Source organism: Lepisosteus platostomus, chromosome 9 (assembly GCF_059453375.1).
Source record: "Lepisosteus platostomus isolate fLepPlt1 chromosome 9, fLepPlt1.hap1, whole genome shotgun sequence".
Classification (NCBI taxonomy): domain Eukaryota; kingdom Metazoa; phylum Chordata; class Actinopteri; order Semionotiformes; family Lepisosteidae; genus Lepisosteus; species Lepisosteus platostomus.
Window position 1 is genome coordinate 49,019,738 of NC_142619.1, and position 23,942 is coordinate 49,043,679.

At 37.6% G+C, this 23,942-nt stretch overlaps 2 long non-coding RNA genes across 3 annotated transcripts in view; both read right to left on the reverse strand.

Annotated features, from left to right (window-relative positions):
* Window positions 1–19,609, reverse strand: part of LOC148655154 (uncharacterized) — a 103,260-nt gene extending 83,651 nt beyond the window's left edge. For both annotated transcript variants that reach the window (XR_015941199.1, XR_015941198.1), the window contains exon 1: window positions 19,282–19,609. This is a non-coding gene — a long non-coding RNA (uncharacterized LOC148655154). The remainder of the gene's footprint in view (window positions 1–19,281) is intronic.
* On the reverse strand, window positions 1,040–8,222 carry LOC148655155 (uncharacterized). The gene is made up of 2 exons (XR_015941202.1): window positions 6,204–8,222; window positions 1,040–5,606 (listed from the first exon to the last, which is right to left on the reverse strand). It is a non-coding gene; the product is annotated as an uncharacterized LOC148655155 (long non-coding RNA).
* Window positions 19,610–23,942: the final 4,333 nt, after the last annotated feature.

Genomic DNA, 23,942 nt, shown 5'->3' on the forward strand with positions numbered 1-23,942 from the left:
GTACTATGCATTCTGCCGTACACCTGCGGTGTGCCGATAATGAATTGTAAAACAGTCTGGGGGCAATTTGTGGCAAAAAGAACTATTTACCAAATCAACACCAAACTAAAAATGGAAATGTATAACTTGTACAGATCTGTTTACTTTAACATTGTGCTGCAAGTGGCTTTGTCATGTTGCTAGGACAACTTCAATGAAGCTTGAGAAATTATATATATGCACACACACACAAACGTGCAGTTTTAAGTTTGCTAACCCTGAGCAAAAATGTAAAAACATAATATTCTTCATGGTTTACGAATAGATAATTGATCTTTTTTTCTCCCATGTGAAGAGTTCAAAGTCCATGAAAAGGGGTGCCAGACCATTTAAATGTATTTCACACAGTTGCCTCCCATCAGGCAGACCCCCAGCAATTTCCCTACCCATCCTACAGCCCATCTCTCTGACATTTTAAAGCTCTCGGATAAAAACAACTACATGCAGCGTAAGCTGCTGCGTGGGGCCTGCTTTCAGGACCACAGGCAAATTCATGCTCACAGGGGCCATGACCACTGCTCTTCAGGACTCCTCCTCACATATACAAGAAATAAATGAAACAACTGTAAAAGCATGGACACACAGAGACTGATGGAGAGACATGGATTTGTATTCCACAATTAATTTACTCTGTAGGAGGAGTCGCCAGCATCAACAGCAGTGATCACTGAACTTCCAGTTCAATAGGAACTCTCGGCCCACTCACAGAGTAGGTGCTGGGCTCTGACGTGCTCACAGTTGCTGCGAGTATAAAGAGAGACACGTTCTTCAGCTGTATTCAACATTTCTGCTTTATCGGGGCTTCAGAGCGTTTCTTTAGAATTTTTACAAGGTTATAAAAAAATCCACAGCGCAAGAATTGTTTAAATCTTTATGTCTGTTTCACAATATGAAATTGTATAAATGCATATCTCATCCGAGAACTAGAGATTGTGTAAGGAAGCAGCCCACATTATGAAAATCCAAAGTTTTTAATTACATCACCAGCAGAACCACTAAATGACTGTTTTGTAGCATTTTAATAGGACTGCAAGGGCACATTTTCCCACAGGACTGCAAAGCAAGTCTTAACATAAATATGCATTCAACATACTTGACTGGGGCCAAAACAGACTGTAACATGAGGTACAGGAAGGCATGAAGAAAAAGACTGAAATGGAGTATTCTGATTTCAAGACAAATTCTGGAAATCTAGATTACACTTTGCATTACATCATGTGTGAGAAAATCACAGGAGCTGATTTACACAAAATGATTTAGGCCACAATCCAAACCTTGTGTAGAAGTATTTAGCTAAACATGGACAGGCGTTGAACACTACAGTTAAAATGCCTAGTTGCACTGTAACACAAAGAAAAGAACCACTATAACATAAGATGATAATTCAAACTGAAGTATGGTCTATAACCATGATTTCTATCCTAATCATAATGATATAAAGAGGATTTAACTAGCTTTTAGCTCACACCATTAGCTGGTTCCAATGGCTGAGGAACCCCGAGAAATCATAAGCCTGTCTCATACTGTACTTCAGGGCTCCACCACACACTTTGATGCTGAAAGCAGAAGGTAACCTACCAGGTGCTGCTACAGTGTTTTAAATGAACTCTCTCCCTCCAGTTTCTACATTTAGTCCATTATGTGGTTCTTAAACATTTATCTAAGATCATCTAACAATTTCTCCATTTAGTCTACTCTAAAGTTTACACCTTTTTACTGCAGAATTGCTATGGTACACCAGTGAAAAGAAGTCCAATCATAAAAAGGACAAAAATGCAAGAGAAACAAGACACGGTTATTTTTAAAATAATCTTAATATAGTTATCTGCTTTCACATATGTACATAAAGCACCTAAAAACCTAGTGATTTCCAGGGCTTTAAAGCACAGTAATGTAACTGAAAAAATGAATTATGAAAGCTAAAATTCTCATGTTAACATATTTAAAACAATTTCCTGACATACAGTATCTACAGGGTTGCATATTTTCAATAAACAGAATAAAAGCTTTAAAAATATAAAATAAAAAAAGTTGTGACCTAAGCAAAATTTAAATCCAACACTTTAAATGGTATGTCAGTTGACATAAGAATACAAATGTTTTACCCTCACTTAACTTTAAAGAGGCAATACAGATTGTACATTACATTTGCAGGGAAGACGACTCGAAAATAAGTACACAGTATTAAAATACAAACATATTTTCTACTTAAGTGTTGTATAACAGCATCATAAGATAAGTAGTTCAATTTTAAAAACATTTCAGTGCAAATAAATAAATCTCTCAGAATTAGAAGAAGCACATGTTCAGCACTTAAAATGTTATTTTTTATTCATAAATAGCGCTTTTATGCAGGCAAACATTAAGCTTCCTTTGTCTCTAGTCCTATTTGCTGTACAGTATATAGATTCACATACAGTAGATATACAGATGAAAAAAACATTTAAATTGTGTTTTATCTGTTTAAGAATTACAATCTCTGTTTTTTTTTCTGAATTATTTTTGGGCTTTTTGCAGATTTACAATGAGTTTAGAATTACTACTGAGAGTACCATTAGAAATTGTGCTAGTTTGGACAGATTTAAAGGTTAATTCAGCTCCACATTCAATAAAAACAAAAAAGCTTACTTTAACTGAGGATCTAGAGGATAGAGTGTCCATTAAATGTAAAATTGAAGAGCTCCAATGATTGTACAAATATTTAAATGGTTGAAAACACAGTAATAATTCTGAATGCCTTTTCTCTATGAGCACCAACCATAACGTACAATTCAAGCCCTAATGTTCTTGTGAATATGTCACAAATACAGCACTAGGGACATCTACTGGGTGATCATGTGTACTGAAGATTTAATTCACCCATCTGGAAACTCCCAGAAGGTTCAATGTTTATACTGTAGGTTTTTGGTATGAACAGATCTTATATTACACCTTCAATAATCTATAATAAAGGATCTGGTTGCAACAAAAGCCTGAACTGTGATGCTTTTGAAAGTTAAATATCATCCATCAGTTCAGTTAGTATTCCAAACACCCTTTGATTACCCAAGGTATTTATGCAGTACTTTATGGCTTTATAATATTCACTATATTTAAGGAAACCTAGGGACTTTTTTCCTCAGGTTAAACATACCAAAAAGACTAATCTTCTTAAAACAGATCAAGATGTCAGCAAAGCCTTAAAAGGTCTTTTCAAAGTTAAAAAAGGAGCATACTGACAAAGATCTGGTTATTTTTAATATTTAGTCATGTAACTTAAAGACTTCATACTTTAGTTGTATCACAGGTCGCGGCATACCTACCATTTCAAGTTTATTGCCCCACTCTTGACTTTTTTTCTCTCCAAAAACTATATGCTATATGTTGATTTCTCATTACCCAGTTACACATCTTTTTCCGCAGGCTATTATAACTAACACACCACCGACACTTTAGCGGAAAGTGCTTCTTCCACTGCAAGACATTCTCACACACACTACACTGAGACACCACTCAACTTGCACATCTACAGCAAGCAGGGGGAAACTGGAGTTATCTGGAGAAAACCCACTAGATGAACCTGCAGATTCCATACATATTTCATAATGTATTCCAATCCAGAATCAAACCCAAGACCACAAAAGAGGCAATTAAGTCAACTGTCACGCCACCATGCCATCAGTGATTTTCTACACCTCCGATTCCCTGTACATATGCTCGCATTGACAGGAACAAGGGATTATTTTCTATTAAAGTTTGAAATACTGCACTTCTAAAACATCATGTTAACAGTTTGGAAAGATTACAGACGACCAAGTTGATATTCATACAAATCTCGTTAGAAAACCTCATAGAGTACGTTTCCATGTAAATCAATACGAATTGTGTTTGCAGGATTCCAGAGTAATTCATTAATTAAGATTATTCTAAATAGATAATATGAGGATAAAATCAGAACATACACTGCTACTTTGAATACTTGTTGACTGGTGAGAGACTTCAGCTATATACTGCAGTCTACTTTTCAAGAATGCATTCAGTTACAGACAAAAAATATGAAAAGCCTTCAGCGTGTTTATGAACCTTTAACAGACAGGGTTCTGGAACTCTAGTGAACATTATATTAAAAAACACTGTTTTTCACTGATAAAATCAAGTGGCATCCACACAGATACTGTATGTCTCACTTTTTGTGAATTAGATATGTGATATTCCATACTAAATAATGGAGATATTTAAAAAAATATATTGCCAGTGAAAGTCTAGGCAAAAAGTGCTGGTCAAAAGCAAAAAAAAAAACACTAAGATGGAAAAAAAAGTAAAATCACCGCAGATTAACTTTTTAATATCTTTAATAAAACTACATAAGATATAGTACCTACCTTATTACTGATAAAGAACTTCCAAACATAGACGAGTTTTTGGACAATGAAATACTAGGACAATGACCCAGGTTTTGCGCAGATATTACTTGATTAGAAAAGTTAATTAGTGTCTAAATTCCAGACAAATACTCATTTTTAAAAGCCGAGACTTGTACCTGATTCATGTCCAAACTGAAGAATCAACAAATTTAGCAACACTGTCTAATTAAACAGGTGATTAAAATCAGTCTTGGTGCATCTATGGCTTCAGCAACACTAAACCTTTGCAGGAAATGACCTTCCTTCATGTCCTTTTAAGCCTACGTTTTCACCTGATTTTATGTGGTTTGTATTTTTCCCCCCAAAATGAATCCTTACCGAGTGTACTGTACAGTACATAGAGATGACATACAGTCCTTTCAAATGAAGCTGTTGATGTCACACAGGTCCGTGGAGTGGCAGTTGTCATGATTACAGTTTGACCTTAAGAGCTCATGATTGTGCAAGCGTATTGCGTTTCTTGGTCTTATTTAGAAGTGAACGAAATGTACTGGCCAAAGACGTCAATGATTTCAACACACATCTTTGGTCTGAGCAGCCTTGACTGCGATCGAAAAACACTGGGAAGCCCATTGTCAAGAGGATGCAAATACATGTATTTTGCTCATGAAAAAACAACTGCCAAGGTTACAGATGAGTTCAGCTCTACATCATCAGTAGATACCGAGGTTTGTAGACCCAAATCATCCTGTAGCCATACCTGCTACCGATGTGTTAAAGGAATCCTTAATTGAGCACAATATGAAATGTAATAAATATTGTTATATGTTCCTATCTCTGGAAAGTTGCATTAAATGTAATGGTGTGTTGCATCCTCACCAAAAGGACTGCTTTATTGAAAGAGCTTTAAACTTAGGGTGCTTGAAACAATTAAATGCAACAGATAGAATAAAAACAGAGATCCCAAACAGTGTGGTTTCCATGGGGTTTTGGTGGGTGAAGCAAGAATGTCACATCTGAGTGCCCCTGTTCTCCCATGGGTAATCCTAAAGGAAAGGTACTCTTGAAGGCCAGACAGAGGCTGACCCATTTGCGTTTCAGCCTGCTGTTTGCACTGTGCAGCAGTTTGGCAACATGAGTGGATTCTGTCCAGTGTAGAAAAAGAATCCCAGTGCAGTCCCCCTCTGTCCTCTCTGTCTATCTCCAGTTAGGTGAACGCAGGACCTTACATTTCAAAAAGAGGGCAGAAACAAAACAGACATGGATCTAAATTATTTTTTAATCTGCCGTTGTGCTGTTTGTTTTGGTTTATTATGTTTAAGTTTTTAAACATGAAAAAAGCATTAATAACATACTTGGAGCTCTTCTTGGAGGTCTTTGTGTCCTCCTAGCGTTTGTAACTGGAATTACACTTACCTTACCTAGAAAATACATAACGGGCAACCAAAGAATTACATTACTCTATTTATTTTTTTTAATATATACAATATGCACATTTTCGATACTGATTATTCATATTTGTTGCATGTGCACTAAAACACTTTATTAGTGAGATTTGATTTGATAAAAGTGGAGGTAATTTAACCTGCTGAAACTCAAGCCCAGTGAAAATCAAGAAAGAAAAACACAGAAACTAATATTCACCACCTTTGAATACCTTTAAAGCTTCCATAAAAAAAATATAACATTTTCTGAACATTTGCTGCAGTTAGCTGCAGTATCCTTTACATTTAAACTAAATATAAATATAGCAGTTATATCAACCTGCAGCTCTGAACTGGCTACCCACTGAAGCTAAGCAGGGTTGAGCCTGGTCAGTACCTGGATGGGAGACCTCCTGGGAAGCTCTGGTTGCTGCTGGAAGAGGTGTTAGTGGGACCAGTGGGGGGTGCTCACCCTGCAGTCTGTGTGGGTCCTAATGTATAGTGGCGGGGACACTATACTGTAGTGGGCGCCTTCTTTCAGATGAGATGTTAAACCATGGTCCTGACTCTCAGTGGTCATTAAAGATCCCCGGGCATTTCTCGATAAGAGTAGGGAGTTATCCTGGTGTCCGGACCAAATTTCCCCCCTCGGCCTTTACTGTGGCCTCCAAAATTGTCCCCATGTATGATTGGCTTGCACTTGCCCTGTGATGGACTGGCGCCCTGTCCAGGGTGAACCCTGCCTTGCGCTCGTTGCTTGCTGGGTAGGCTCCAACTTCCCGTGACACTGTATGGTATAAAGCGGTTTGGCAAAGGACATGACATGTAAAAGAGAAAAACATTTCTTCAAAAATCACTTGAGAACACATTTCTGTTTTCAGAAACTAGCACAAAAATTAAGATTTCTTCCCATATTCCTCCTCAAAAAACTCCTAAGGAATAAATTGTTCTTTTAAAATGTTATCACTATGAAAATATTTTTGCTTACTGTTGCCATACATTAGAGGGGAAAAATAAAACTGGTTTCATTTCTCTCCCATAGGAAAAATCTTGATTTCCACTAGGAGTTAAAGAGCACAATTAAACCATTTTGAAGAAAGCTATTCAGATGACTGATGGAATTGTAGTTCAGAGCACGCGTGACCTTATGTAACAGGCTGCACTACATGAATACAATACTGTTCTGCTTGAGTTGCTCATTTGGTTAGACTTCCTGTTGATTTGGTATACCAGTACAGAAGCAAAAGCTAGAATTGTAGCATGTCTGTACAAACACCCTCTGGGGAATGTGAAATGTTCTTTATGGTAATGGAAAGGACAGACCACAGACCACACCTTGTGTATCACCAGCACAGTAATTAGTGCAACAGGTACAAACTTTCTACATCCTCCTTGTTTACCACAGGTTATCAATTTTACAAATAGAAGGAATACGTCTGACAACTGTAAATTGTAACACATATCCTTCACAATTCTTTTTTATTACCATTACATGAGTCAGGACAGGGTAAAAGTGTAATGCACAATTTTGACACATAACCATACAGCATCAGATCAAAACTGAAGAAAGATTAATATGACCTCTAAATTTCTCTTCTCACCTTACCAGTGAATTAAAAGCATCCCTATAGTTTAGGACATTCCCAAAGGGAGGAAAGTGGAAATTTGTCTTTTTCCTTGATCCTCCCTTAAGAAAAACAAATGAGCTCCTTTGTCTTATTAATTCTAGCACAGGAGCCCACTATGTGAATATACATTGAACTTTTTCTACAAGAGTTAATTTCACAAGACTGACACATTATGTAGCGTGGTAGTCTTAAATTAATAAATAAATAAATTAACTTAGCTGGAATTTTAAAATAAATGTATATTTTAGTTTGATTTACAAGCCATAACCTTTCCGATTTAATTTTACATTCGAAATCCTGCAAGGTTTGCCTCGAATTAAAAATTGCATAATGTGTTTTTATGCAAAGTTGCATACAAAGCTGAACATTGGACATATCACTTAGATTTCTTAAATCTATAAAGAACTGGCATGTCCTATGTGTTCAACAACCACCTCTTTTCAAAAGGGTGCAGTACACGTTTCCTTCCTGCGCATTTTTAAGGAATTTGGACAACTGCAACACCCATTTCCAGAAGAATTTTGGGCACTTTACAAAGGATGGATTTAAAAAAAATTCCAACATTTTTCATTACGGCAAATAAGCTCATGTCGATTTTAAAATGGTTTAATTCAAGAAATGTATGGATTTAAAACCAGTATAGAGCCATTTACCCATTTTTATTTTCAAAGCACATGTCACAGTCATTTCTTTAAGAAAGAAATATTGGATTTGGAGGATATTTATTCCTTAGATGTATGCTAACATGCATCAGAAATATATTTCCACTGGGCACGGTTTCAGTCTGATTCTCCTGAACGACTCTATAGGATCCTACAGTAGTATCTTGCATAAGAGGCATAAGAGAATTCTAGCTTTCAGCCCAATTTAACCAATTACTTTTTTTAATTCAGGCAATGAAAATGTGAACTGAAAGTTTATCAACAACAAATGCCTATTTATCTCACTGAGCAATGTCTCAGCATTTCAAAACTATTCAACATGATACAAAACCATCATTATAAAGTTTAATTAAACAACATACTAATGGGAATTTAGAATGGTAATTGTCATTATCATCACTCATTGAGGTGTTTGTTTTATTCATGTTAATTGGAAAACATGTTTACAGAAGGCTTAAAATGTAAAGTAATCAAACTCAGTTACAATGCTGGTAACCTAACATGAAAATATTTCACATTTTACAGCAGAAATTCTAAATGCAAAAGCAACAGAACAGACTATTGAACAACACTGACTCTCCCACTGGGAATTCTTCATATTTTGTCCAAGTCCGGGAATTCAGAAGCGGGACTCTTACCTTTGACAATTAATCATGATCTGCTTTACAAGGAGGAACCAACCCTCCAGGAAGTACAGATTTTGTCCCCCCCCCCCCTCAGCAACGTGTGGCTCTGAAGAAGGCAACCTAGTACTTGAAGTATGCCAAGCAGAAATCTCCATGATGGGTGTTTTTTAATCACAACAACAGCAGCTTGTCCCCACAATGACGGAAAACCACTACTATGGGTCTTCTAAATACTTCAATTAGCATCCTCACTGCGAGAACGACTTTTCCAGTAGGATTTCATCTTTTGCAACTTAATGCCATTTCTTGCAAAAAAGTAGTGGGTTTGGAAATAGATAAACCTGGCTAAATGAGGGACACAAACACATACTACTGAAAGAACAACACCTGCGTGGCAGTGCTTTCATGTGTTAGTTGAGCAAATAACATCGCAACATGCATTGGGTAGAAAAATTATGAACAGACCTGGTTGCCTCAAATTCTTGTTAGTACAGTTGCAAGAGAAGATCTCACTCTTTAAAAGAAGGGTGATTATTTGGGTGCATTTGGCAGGGGCTAAAGAACTCCAGCTCAGCCACAAGTGCTTGGTTTCAGCAATGTGGGGTTCTGGTTGTAACAATGTCATAGGGTGCATGGTCCTAGCATGGTTGGGGTGAACCCACATCCATAGATGGCAAGGTCAATGGTAAATGCTTCTTAACTGTACCGAGTGATAACCTCATGTTGCAGCGGGTTTTGTTCCCCATACTGGGAGGGATGTCTTTCAGAATGAATTCATCAACCATGGAGGTATGTGTGGTTGTGCAATTGTTGGATGAATACGACACTGATGTTATCCATATGTCATGGCCTTCTTGGTCTCCAGATCTAAACCCAATTCTGAAATGATGCCCAAGACAGTATCTTTCATCTCCAACAACCAGGTAATAGCTGATTGACTTTCTCGTGGAAGAATGGTGTTGCATCCCTCCTGTACAATTCCAGACACTGGCAGATTTCTTGCCATAGTGCATTAGAGTGCCTTATTGGACACAAGTTGTGGTTCAATGTTCACTACCTATAGAACAATAGTTACTTTGCATGCACTTCAGTCTTCGGTTACCATCATAGCCTTAAAAATGGTTTTCTGCATGGCTCAAAAAGTGTCGGACAAGAGATAGCTGAAGAGTTACCGTCATCATTCACGAACTTTCTTTCGCCAGATAAAACAAAAAAAAAACTGCAAAATCAGCATAGGAGTTGATGATTGTGAGCCCTAAACGAGTACAGATCGAACGTGAAGACCTTACAAATAATGGAAGCTAACCTTATCAAAAATGTATGCCATTTCTTCATTTGAATGGGGGCAGAATGCAAGCACAGCAAGTGGCAATACTGATATTTTGTTTCCAATTTTAACTGTAAATCAAAATAGTGAAATACTGATATTTTAAAATATACATTTACCATTTACCATTTACCAACAGATTTTGTAATAGCTCATGCAGAATCCTGAAAGATCTTGTAAGGTTCTGCATTGGATCATATACAATAGGGTTAAACAAGATTCAACTTAAGTTTCTATAGAATATATCCCACATACTGTAGGAACCTACAGAATCCTCCAAGAATCATTTCAGGATGTGGCCTGAAGGTTGCTGGTTCAAATCCCACAGCTGGCAGAGGAATCCTACTCTGTTAGGCCCCTGAGCAAGGCCCTTAATCCCAACTGCTCCAGGGGCGCTGTACAATGGCTGACCCTGCACCCCTGACCCCAAGCTTCTCTCCCTGTCTGTGTCTGTCTCATGGAGAACAAGCTGGGGTATAATCAAATACTTTGTAGGTGTCATTTTCCTTAATAATTAAGCAGATACTTTTATCCAAAGCAACTTACTACCACTTTAAAAAATGGTACAACATTTATATAGTTAGGTTTGTTGGAGCAATCTGGCTAATGTCCTCATCTGTAATTACAGTCCTAAACGTAAATCCCCACAGGATCTTGCACAGGAGTCTGTAAAATCCCTTTTAGGAATTTGGCACAGGAGTCTATATAAGACCCTGTAAGATCCGATATCTGGTGAAGTTTGATTAAATCAGTAAATGTTGTAAAAGACAGAATTAAAGATGCTATTTTTATTAACTTTTATTAACTTTCTAGTCCCCAAACAAATTCTATGTTATTATTGTGTAATTTTAAATGGCTACAAGTAACCACTTTTCTAATAACAAATATTTTATTTTTAGCATGCTAGAATTTCAAGCACTTTTATTATCAGAAATATTTTATCTTTAAAATGCTATTATACCCATGTTTAAAAATACTAAAGTTTTTAATTGTTTACCTTTGGTACAGGTTCAGGTGGCCCACTCCAAATAAAATCTATGAGGTTGTTGGGCAAAAACTATTCTCACAATCTATAAGGTAAATGCTGTGCAAGACTGCATATAAACTTTCAAAATAAGTTCTATATGACAGCATAGGCAAAAACTAGCACAATCTTTTAAACCAACAAGGTTTATTTCACTGCAGAGAAGCAGTTCCTGTTCACAAGCACCATTTAATTAACTTATTCAAAATGTCAGAGCTTCCTATGCGAATAACATGAAATGTGCTGAAATGATAGATGCACTGTAAGCCACCATGAATAAGGGGATCTGCTAAGGAAACACAAAATACAGTATGTAACGTGACTGCTTTTAAAAAAAAATATTTTTGTAAGATCATTTTGTCTTGATATTTAAGGATTTTAATGCTGGTATTTAGTTCAGAATCCTGACAAATTTGAAACGTGTCCTTATTTCCTCAGAATCCATAATCAATATTCCAGGCATTCAGTGTTCACATAGTAATGCAATAGGATCATATTCGTCACAAGATTGTTGCTAGGATCCTGTTCCTCCTTCAGGATATCGACCAGGACACGATGGAGATCCAACAGGATCCAACAAGTTCTTACAGGATACTGTGCAAGATTATTACCAGGACAACGGTATCTGACAATTTGACATTCTCCCGGCACAAAACTTATTTTAAGAGATGCAGAGATGTGAGGGATCAGTTCACATGGGGAAAACATAACTGAGAGGCCTGCAGTTATTTATTTTAAGAAAGACATCAGCTTTTGTATATCTAAATTGTGCTCTTTTACCAATGCTATATTAAATTTAAATAATATTTGTGCAGCTCATCTCCAAAAACAGCCCTTGAAATTACAGAGTACAATCATTATTGTAAATCGAAACTGCGTCATAACATGCTAAATCAACTCATGACTTACAAGGCACATTCTCTTGAACAGCATGTATTAATTTGACTAACAGAACACATAACTGGCTAATTAAGCACAATAAGTCTTCCTAATGCTTTTAGAGCAAAATGCAATCCCCTCACTGCAATGTATGTTTTTTTAAATGAATTCAGGATATTATACTCCGAACAAAAATAGAAATTCTCCTGTTCGAACAACAGGATGTAAAGATAAATGAAATCACACATCTTAATTTAGCTGGGCGGCTGTTTTAATTTGTAGCTGCATTAACTATCCTGAGTGTTTCCATTGTAGATTGCCTGGTTTTAAATGTATCACATACTCACAGTCTCTCTGGGGAAGGTTTTAGTGAGAAGGACAATTCGTAATGAATATTTCCATTATTAAAACGCCAATTTCATAAGCTGCTAACATTGTATAAAAATACGTAACATGCCCAGGAATTTTTCCCTAACGGTCAATATTTTTATGCATCCTTTTATAATGTGCTTCGGACAGGAGATTTGCTGAAACACTTGCATTGCACCAGCTACTTTGACTGCAGTGTGCGTCACTCCAGTTTCCCCCTCTCTGCAGTGAGATGTAAACAGTGTCACATGTCCTGAGGTACATCACTAAAGCTAAGAGAAAACATATTCACAGCTGGGTTTTTCTAAGAATTGCCATATTATGCATGTCAAGCAACCCTGTAAAAAAAAAAAACCTCTCTTTCTTCTTCAGGAAATTCTATACAAGCTTGAAACCACTGACCTCAATTATAGCCATTTTTGCTGCACAGCCTTTGATCCACAGATTAAAAATAAAACACTGCAGCATTTTCTAAAGTATTATTGCTTTACCGCAGTTCTAAAAATCCATTCAGTGGTGTTCCAAGGTGCATTCTGACAATAGTCGTGAACATTTTACTGATATAACGACAATGTCAATTTTTGAACCCATCATGAAGGTGGAAAAATATGATGCAACTTTGTTAAAAATAATAAGCATGATGTTTTACCTATACAAGCATGAAAGCAAGATACAGGATACCTTCAAAAATTAGCTACCTACAGCGTTTTGTGTAGCACAATACAATCTCTCGAGCACAGAATGAAAGAGTAGAGAACAAAACTAAAAAACGTATACAACATTCACGAAAGAGAAAGAACGCACAGTATACAGAAATGTGGTTGCAATAATTATTTGTGTGTTCTCTGAAGGTGTAACCATGACGTGCTAAAAAAAGCCCCACAAAGAAATACTGCAGTAAAACTACAGTATGTAGAAGGTCAATTACTATATTATGCACATGCTAAGAACCAAGTGCCTGAGATGGTACTTGCCAATTTTAAAGTTGATCAGTTATATGGTGTTTGATCACGATCAGTGGTGGTCAGGTCATGTGGTTAACACACAAATTCCACTGTATAATACTGTAATTATATTTTGGAATTCCAATTCTAGTTTTTCCAGGATGGTTCTAATTAAGTTTGAACTTAGCTGACTGTACAGTTTCCGTAGTTTGACGTTTACACTTAAACTTGATCGGTTAATATGCTGCCATTTAGTCACACACGATCACACCTATTCAAAAGTAATATGACAAGGATGATGCCTGAAAAACTTGGGGAGTTAAATTCTTAAAGATGATAATACAATAATCACCTCACGTTTTACAAGTCAGATTGTAAAAGCCCCTAGTTGAATTTAACCAGGACACCAGGGTTAACATGCCTAACATTTCTAAAACTGCTATAGGCTTTTAATGAGCAAGCAGTCAAGATCTCAGTTTAATATTCCACTTGAAAGAAGGCAACTCAAAACACACAGTCTCCCCCAGTCACCATAATGGGGCACTGCCTTGGAACTTCTGTTCCAGGAGGAAAAGCGCTTCCTACTGGTCCACTAACACCACTTACAGTAGAAACCTGGCTTGGATGTCTCTCACCCGAGGCAGGCCCAAATTTGCCTCGGTTCCGACATCAAGATCAAACGGCAAGGTGGTAACAGCCTGCTAAGTTTCTGAAGAAGTTTTCAAATGCGAGAGTCAGACTTTGTTGACACGGAACGCTGACTTTTGTCACATATTAAGTCATCTCTCTGTCCTTGTGCATCTGCCAAAATTTGGAGATGCTTGACCTTGTAGTCTTCGGCCAAAGCCATTTTTTAAAAAATTGGGAAGAAAGAAAAAGAAAAATATCCTTACAATCACTGCAGGCTTTTGTAGTTAGACTGAAGACAGCATCAATGAATAATTCCGCACAACCCGCAGTGGCCAGTAGGACACGGTCTAAAGGGGAGCTGTAGTCCCAATTTCTCAGACCAGTTATTGAATCTCGATAACAAAATACATTCATTGACGTCATAGAAAAAGTTTACATTAAGCACAAAGTCTTGAATTTTGTGAAAGTACTGCAAGTTTCCAAGTTGTCGCAAACTGTATGGAGAGTTAAATTTGTGAGATCTAAGAACCCCAACTGGTTTCTCTTGATTTAAAGTGAATCAAGTTTGCGAAGTTAATCAAAACCAACACGATCCAAGTCTGCACAAATTTGTGGGAACAGGAGAGACCTGCTGTACTGTGGTTCTTCAGGCCCAGTGTTTGGACACCCCCGATTTAGAGACTAGCTTTCTCGTTTGTTTTTCTCTTTTTATTCTACAAGACATTATGAGATATAAAAACTCAGACTTGATTAGATAACATTTTTAGAATAAAGTGTTGTAAAGTTCTTAGGTAACTGCATGCGAGAGGAAAACTAATTATTTCAAATATGAACCGCTTTCTGTTTTACTACAACAAGCAGCACTCCAACCTGGATTATAAATCTAATTAGTAATGTATTACAAGACCTCCACTACTCATGACTAACACTCCATAGGTTTTAAAATAGCCTTTAATCCTAAAAATCAAAGCACTGAATTTCTACTGAACCACATCTGTGCTTACTAACTACACTCTGTTACACTCTGAGCGCTTCTGTATCTGAACTATCATAATTATTAATATTAATGGGGTACCTAAAAATCACTGTCTTTGAGATTTTGCAAAATTAATATTTTATCAAGATTTGGGCTAATAAATAGCAAGTCTGCTAAATATAGACAAAGACTAATAACAATACAAAATAATCTAAACAAGTACAGCAGTGATTTCTTAAGGCTCTTGATACGGTTATGCACAAATTCCAGTGAAAGATTTATCCTGTCAAAAAAAAACAGTTCCCGGTGCAGGATGTATTTATAATCCTTTATTTAACAAGATAGGTTAATTGAAAACATTCTCATTTGACAGATGGGCATTTCCTGGAACATTCAGTGTGAAATATCATACTGAAAGGTTCAATATACCAATATCCCATGCAGAATATGAAACCACAACCCACCAGTCCAAAGTTCCAACAGTTACCCCACAATACAGAAACTGTCAGCACTGTCATGGCAAGGAACAGCATTGAAATAAATGTTACATAAATGAACGCCTGTTCAGACCTCACATTCTGTATGTGTTTGTGCTCAGTTATGATCCAGAATAAATAATTGAGACAGTTAAATAATATGATGTATTTCTGCATACAGATTTGCTTCCATCTGCGCGTTGGGCACAGCATCAACATTTCAATTGAACCTGTCAGTATTACTCGAGAAGTACTGAACACACAGCAAAACCAACATATCAGCCTGGGAGCAAGAGGCAGAGACTGAGCAGGCAGAAAAATGCACACCTGTCTAGGAATGAAGGAGATCAAAATAGCACTGTGCCAAAACTTAACAGTAGTCATATTCCTATAAAAACTGTTTATTTTTAAAGTTAAACGAGTTGCATGTGTGTGGGTGGAAGTCTGTATCTGTAGTTTTATGAATCCAGAAACTCTAAACGGCTGTAGATGGCAGTCACCCAGTAAAATCTGGCTGTCAGTTCCAACGCATCCACTGCCTCCCTCTGTGAGTCTGACACAAGCCAAGTCAGTACCTCACAATTCAATTTCTTTGACTCAAACGTAAGAGAAAACAAGTTACTCCATTTGACACACATCTTTGCTGGTTAGTCCAGCACACGCGTCTTAAGGTTAATAAGGTAATGAAAATAAATAAGCTATGAGGAATAATTACGTACAATCATTAGAAGTTCACCGTCATTTCATTATAGACTGTCATACACCAACCTGTCCAAAAACATGTCCCTACTCTAACAGTAACAGATGGACAGAGACAGATAGCTACTGTTGTTATACATCATGTATATAAAGAGCCATTTAACACATTTCCCCATGTTCATTCCTCCCAGGCGATTCTTTTCTCATTTCTGCTTACATATTGATGGAGCATTTGTTTAATGTTTTCAAACGTATCACATCACAGTTATGCACCCACACCTTCACATGAACGCAATTACAGTATGTGCTTCGCCGTCGCCATCTCTGCATCGCCGTGCTTTTACTGAATTATCAGAAGGTGGGCTGATGAAAGTGCAACTTTATTGCCATATTATTGAAGCTCTTGCATTTCACATAGAGCTCAGCACCACTGCACAGCCTACTAGCAAAGACAGCAATATGGACTGATCAGAAGCGTCGAACAGTTCAGTTTAATGGCTGTTGCCCTGCCCAATTTATGCACAAGTCACTGCATAATCAAATCAACTGCACTATACTGTAGGCTACTGACTCTGACATATTCATACATATGAAGGCCTGAAAAGTTATCTTCCTGGGCACACTGACGAAAAAAACCAACTAAAAGCCGTAACATTCTCCCACAGAGAATTTTCCCTAGACGGCTGAAGACATTTTGATTGCTATTCTGAAGTAATGACAAACACCTCCGCATTAGAAAAATGGAAACGCTAACACATTCATGTGAACAAATACAAATATTCATAGAATCTCCCAAATGAATAAAATGCATAAATGTTGAGTATACAAGCAGTTATGCTGGGAACATTTTCAGAAGTATAAAGCAGAGATGTTATTATAACCCTGCACTCCTCAAAATACAGCATTTAACACCATTACATAACATACAGTTGCTAAGACAAGCCGACCTCGCCTTCCAGCTAAGCTCTTAAAAACTCAATATTTATTTAAACAATATATTAATAATAAGGCCCACTGCCCACACAGGATTCCAAAGCCATTTATTTGCAGCTTCATTTATGTTTTTCTACCCAAACAAGATTCTTAGAAAAGTTTAGATATTAATGGGTTAATAATTTGAGAAGAATTAAAAATACGTTTTGTTTTTCTATACACAGTGCTGCTATACAAGGTAAAAATAACGCTTTGAGCCTCATCTAAATGTCAGAATACAGATTTACAAACTGAAATTAACCTTCAACATCTTAGAAACCAGAGCATAAAACATGAAGTACCTGTAGTTGAAATCCAAACAAGATTGTAAAAAGCTCAGATTGAATAATAAACTCTGTCGAGTTATTTTTACTTCATATAACCCATTCAAGTACTACACAGTAAGTACACATTCCCTCTTTAGGCACTGTCTTGCACATTCGTTAAATCCAATCCCGATTAAGAGACCTTAGTAGGCAATACAATTTTAGAAGATCTGTATTTTCATCCAAATCTGACTAGACAAAAAAAGCTATAATAACAAACGTGCCGGTTTTTTTTTTAACTGAACCGCGTCGATCACATCTCTAAACACCACCAATAATGCTGTCCGATGTTAAAAGTCTTCGCATTCTGAACATCTGCTGCGTTACTGTACTACATACCGTGTACGGATAATGTCCCATTCTAGGCAGTTCTTTGCACGTTCACGTGAACGTTGATGCTCGCGCTGGTACAGCGTGCATGAGCTCAAATGCGCGCTCCCATAAGGCAAGTCAGGTGCTGTTGTTTTTATCACGGCGCACTGTACCTTTCCAACCAGGAGCTGATGATGACGACGTCTGTTATTGCCACACACCCGCAACTACTGTTAATTCTGGGGGATGGATCTAGGACACGAAAAATAAAGAGCAGCCCCACCTAGGGTACGGTAGTAAATACTGCTACGGGTATATAGGATTTCTGCTTTCAAACATAAAGTCTTTAAAGCCGTATATGTTGATTTAGCTCTATAATTAATATGATACTTTAGATATATTTAATTAGGTGTTGAGAACCGATGGAAAATGCAAAGTATGATAAAGACAGTAATAATACACTATTGAAACAAAATCACTGTAAATATTATTTAATATTAAGAAATTCAACTAAATATCCGACAGCATAAACAGGTTGTCAGGATAGCCCTGCAGAAAACTAGGCGTGCTTGGTTGAGTCCATAAAACTTAGAAATGGGCAAAAAAACAAATGCAGAAATCAAGATCACCGTAAACCGAGATTCCCTAAAGTGATATTGTGACGCAGGGTAACTTAAACATTGTTATTCGCGGAACAAAAACAGGAAATCACAAATAATCGTAGCTCGTAAGCGTGGGAATTCATATAATGTCCATATATTTTCCAGATTTCATTGTCCTACTGTATAATTTACACACTCGCATGTTAACAGCAAATTATGGTAAATTAATGGTGGGGGGTGCGTGTGTGCTTTCAGCTCGTATTTTATCAGCTGCGATCTTGAATGACTATTTCAAGTAAAATATATATATGTATAGAATGCATTCGCGTCAGTTGGGACCTCATGACACCCTCGTAATCTGACAGAGATGTTGGGTGAACCTTTAATCAATCAATAAGCATGTGCAAACTCGTAGAATTAACTACACACAACGTAATAGCATATAGCCAGCCCATCATGCGAACAGAACTATTCAATTTCTCTTCACTTAAAATCAGAGAGGTCTAGTTGAACCGATTCCGTGTTAAAAACCAGCGTTCAAAAATCTATTTCAGAACCCACACGGCTGCTTTTAGATACAGCTCAACGTTTAAACAGTCCTCAAGAAACCAACAGTTCCGTCTACATTTCTAAGACGCAAAGTGATCATCTCACCCCCCCCCCTCTCTGTTTACTTCAACTTTGAATTTTATCTGCGCAACATTAGCTGGAATGCGGACATTGAAAAAGCACACAAGAGTGTCAGAGCCATGTGGCAAAAGATCAAAAATCTTCTCTTAGCAACAAAAACATGGCGCAACTTGTGTTCCTAATAACAGAATTCCACCTCTCAAATAATTGTATGGAGACATTTATATATCAGTATAAAATCAGTCGAATAAACTAAGTGGCGAATCCGCTTGAATATTGTAGCCTGTTATTAAATAAAAAAAGACAGGTACACTGCACCGACCTGCCGAGATTCATAACATAACATAAACACTCTAGCCCACCGGCTTGGATCCTATAAATGACTAAACTTACGTTTCCCTGTTGCGCAGGCATTCCGCTTCCCGGTTCAAATGGAATAAAACCCATGCTCATAAAGTTCATCTTCCTCGTTCAAAACATCACAACGGGCAGGTGCAATTCCAGTGATGCGAAGACGGGTATCCCTTTTGATGAGGCGTAACGCGTGGGCTTTTCCTTCGCTCCCGCCTCGCCACGGCCTCCCATCTCCGCCGTGTGTGCGTGTGTGGGATGTTTGCAGACGACTGCGTAGTTTCGCAGTGTTTTTGTAGCCCAAGGCACACTTCGCTTTTCTATTTGTGCTGTTTCATTTTATCATGTCCATCATGTGACATACAGAGGCCTCTCTATGGAAAGTTAAAGGGCCACCCACGTGACTATGCAGAAACAACCTCAATACAGGACCGGCAGCTGAGCTCAGGCGGTGCAACTATGAAACAATTGCAGCCGGAGTGGTAGAGTGTGTGAGGCACATACAGTAACACGCCCGTATTCTGTATCCATCCCGGTTATGTGAGATCTTCGATAAAATAAGGTTTATTAAGATTTCAATTTATCTTTATATTCAACAACAAATTACAAATGATTATCCCTCACGCTTTTTCCCCAGAAAAAGTAGTTTTAGAATTGTTCCAAATTCCAAAACTGTGATTTTTAAACTTTTTTTAAAAAACAAATGACTCTAACGTGTAGGTGCTGAAGAAATATGTCACTTCCTAACTCTTTTTAACAAGTGATATTAATCGTTTTTTCGCTAGTATTTCTGAGGACGTGTTTGCGTGTATGATGTGAATATCTGCCGAATTTTAGATTACGTAATTCCTACTATTAATACGATGACGCCAGGCGAATGTCGGGATTTAGTCAGTGATTGCATTTGAAACGGGAATTTTTCGTCACGAAGAACAATTTATTCCCGTAGTCCTTGATTCTGTAATTGAGAAATGATTTTTTTGCATTAAGTGCCGTTTGAAAACAACATTTAAACGTGTGAGATGTACCAGTACATGTTTTAATTTCATTACATTAGCTTCATTACTGCTTGCATCTTGCGTCTTCAGTTTAACCCTAGCAAATCCTTTGTTAGTAGCCTACATTTGAACTGCCATTTGACACCATTAACTACATTTTGAAACCATTCTATGCGGTCGAATGCAGGTGAGATGGTTTTATATCGTAATCCTGTCTCCAATTAAATATTTTTCAAATGCTTTAAATGAATGTTGGAGAATAATACCTACACGTGCCGTACAAGCCAATAAAAGCTTATTAGGTAGCCGTTGTATTGCAATGCAAAAGAACACCGACAAAGTTGTAAAACAGGAAGCAAGCTAGGGAGACATGCTCAGAACGCTGTTTTCTATTAAAAACAGAGCGCACCACAGACGCCCACAGAAAGGCATACACCATATAATACAATGCAGCTGTACTTCTCAATCATACGTGTACAAATCCTTGGGTATTTTCCGAAACTGAAATCCACGAGCAAAACAAAAAATAAACGTACCCCCCCCCCCCCAAAATCAGCAGCATATGAAAACAACACTCAAAGATGTACATTTCCACTTCAAGTAGCTCACAATTTACTAATTCTCAAATTTAATTAAGAAGCCTGGGTCCGTACTGAGAGTGACCGCTTGAAAAGAGGTCTTCAAGAAAATGGATGACCAGTGGAGACACATCCGGAGCACACAAATAAACAAGGTACAGAACCTGTAAACAAGGTGTTCAACACTGTAAATGAAGCGTAGCCCTGCACAACATGGTTTCGCCATTCTTCCCCTCATCCTTGAAAAACTGAAGTCTAGTATTCCAACTGTGTAAGCAATACTCCTTCATGTGTCAACAAATGTTTCTACACCGTCTCCAGCTGAAATCAAAGTATCCTTGTTTTCCCCTCACAGACCAGCTCAGAAACAAACTTAGGGGAGCCAACAGGGTTCTCAGGTGACTCCTGGGTAAAGCCAGCAGTCCTGTGCGCCTCTTGCCCCTCGGTTGTCTTGTCTGACTGCAGAGAGAGTCAAAATGTTCCCAGAACCAGTAACCAGTATTCATGCCAGCAGAGTGAAACCATTCTGTACCTCTGGGGTAGATGAACCTGAAGGGACACATGGCAGAGCTTCTCCAGCAATTTATATGGAACCACCCATGCTGGCAAAAGCTTGGGTGAAAGACTCGTCTTTATATTTGCCAGTTGTCAACCCAACCTTTCTTGCTGTCTGCTAAGGGGTGACTACCTGGCTCCTGATACTCCACTTCACCACTAGGTCTAAGGAGAATCCGAGATTTCACCACTGTGAACACTTGCAATGCTACTGTATGTTAGTTTGAGTAGCCCCGACAGCTTTCAGACAGATCAGACCCAAGACACTGAGGTCATGAATTTCAGTTAACCAGACCTCGTACGGTATCTACTGAGACACTTAAATGTTTAGGTGCTTTATTTTGAATTTGGTCATAACTTGTCCAGTTAAGATTTAGAGCAGGACTTCTGGATGAGTGAGTATTGATTAGGATTTGACACTGTATCCCACTGACAAAGCAGAGTATATTTAGGCTGTTACCACACTTATTTTGCCAAACACCTGTTTGAAACACTTGGGCAGAAAGAATGTCCATTGGCCACAGAGGCACGGGCATGTAGAAAGTGGTCACTGTTGCCTTCTCATTAACCCCGTCTCCAATCTCCTGCCTTTGAATCGCAAGGGCTCAAGGACACAAGACTGTGGTTGTCTCTACTCTCGGTCTCTAGAACTGCCTCAGTCCTCAATAGTTTTTTCCAAGGCTTGAACTTTTAAGATGGGCTATCGACTATCATAGTAGGATTTGGATTTGGATGAGAGAACTTGTCTTAAAGTGTAGAGGAACAAGTAAAGGTTTATTGTCTTAAAGTATGTTGTTGAAGGCCATTTTTGGAAAACATTCAGGGCAAGGCTTGTTTAGATTTCAGGGAGACATTTTTTTTTTCTAGGATAAGAAAAACAAACATGCACAATACAACAAAGAAACATGTGTGGAACTGAAGACAGCAAAGGAGAGGATCTCTCAGAATTCAGAAGTACCCTTGGGGAACTTAATTCTGAGCACTGATTCATGACAGCCTTCTAGAATTACTGTTTACATAAGTTGAACAAAACTACAAATGAAATAGCTAAAAACCAAAGGTGATTGCTAAAGACAGACATACCAGATTAAAGCAAGCATATTGTTTTCTTCATTCCACCATATCGAATTGCTGCCCTTCGTTGAAACTTGATATTGATGACATTCCAGTTGGACCCAGTTAATTATGATTTTCCTTTACAGCAGTGTTTTCCAAACCTTCAATAATCGCGTACCCCTTTTGAGATTTTAATCTTACCGGCAAGCCCCTTTTTGGGCAAAGGTAATTTGGGGGGTAGTAATAATAATACTATTTTATCGACTAGAGCAGAGCAAATATGGTATTTATTTCTTAATACGTAATATATTATAAACGTTAAACATGTATACTACATGAGAAATAATAGTTAAATAAAAAAAACTAAACTAAAATAATGATCAAGTAAAATAATGATTTTGAAATTTTCAGTAAAACAAACTGTTTAATGTGAGGGTTGGAACTGCTTGATGAAATTAGTGTGGAGATATCCGGGTCGATATTTGTCATTTTTAGACTTATGCTGCCGTCACACTACACAACGATTTTCAGTTGTAGTTTTCATTTACATAATCTTAAGAAAATCAGTTGCAGAAAGTCCCAGCGCGCGCCCGTTACTGTCCGTTGTGTAGTGTGACACCCCCAGCAACTCAGTCATAGTGCTCTTAACAGCCCCTAAGCTCTCTGCAACTCTTATGACAAAATCAAACCGGTTTGATTTTCTCATAGCGAGTCGCAAGTCGTAGGGGTGGGCAGTGAGCCAGATGTGTAATTGTGAGATAATGTGCCTATTATATTACATTATAGCGCAATACTAATTTGTTTATAATATTTGCTTTAAAGGTGTTTTATATTTTTAACTGTGTTTTATTTTTGTAAATTTGTTCTATATTTATGAAGAAGAATTATATTTTTGAATATGTTTATTTTTTGGAAAACAATGCCTGTGTTACATTTTTCAAGATTTATTTTTATTTATGCATAACAGAATAACAAAAATTACAATACAAACAAGAGTAGATATAACAGTTCAAGACAAAATTACATTTTTCAAGATGTGTACATGCTTCTTCTCCATGTTGTTTGTTACTTTCATGTGGTGCTCCTCTTCTTAGTCCGGTGTGCTCAACGTTGATTGGCTGACAAAATGAGGCGATCTCGCAGTACTTTCTCAGTGCAATACGAGATTTTTAACTGTGATGAAAAGTCGTAAGGGAATCGTGTAATTAGTCGCCCACTGCGATTCTTAGTCCAATAATTTGACACCCTCTAGGACAGAAAAGGCAGCAAGATTCAGCAACTGCAGTTGTTAAATTTGACATGCTCTCTGACTAGAAGTCGTGTCAAGTCATGTAGTACGACACCGGCATCAGATGGGGCTCCACATCAATCAGACGTTTAGTTTTTTTTGTCTTCATGCCAACAAGTGCATAAAATCCAACTTCGCACAAATACGAAGTAGGAAAGGGCAAAAGATACTTAACATCTTTATCCGACAAAGCTGGATACATACAGTAGAAAAAACATCCAACCAAAA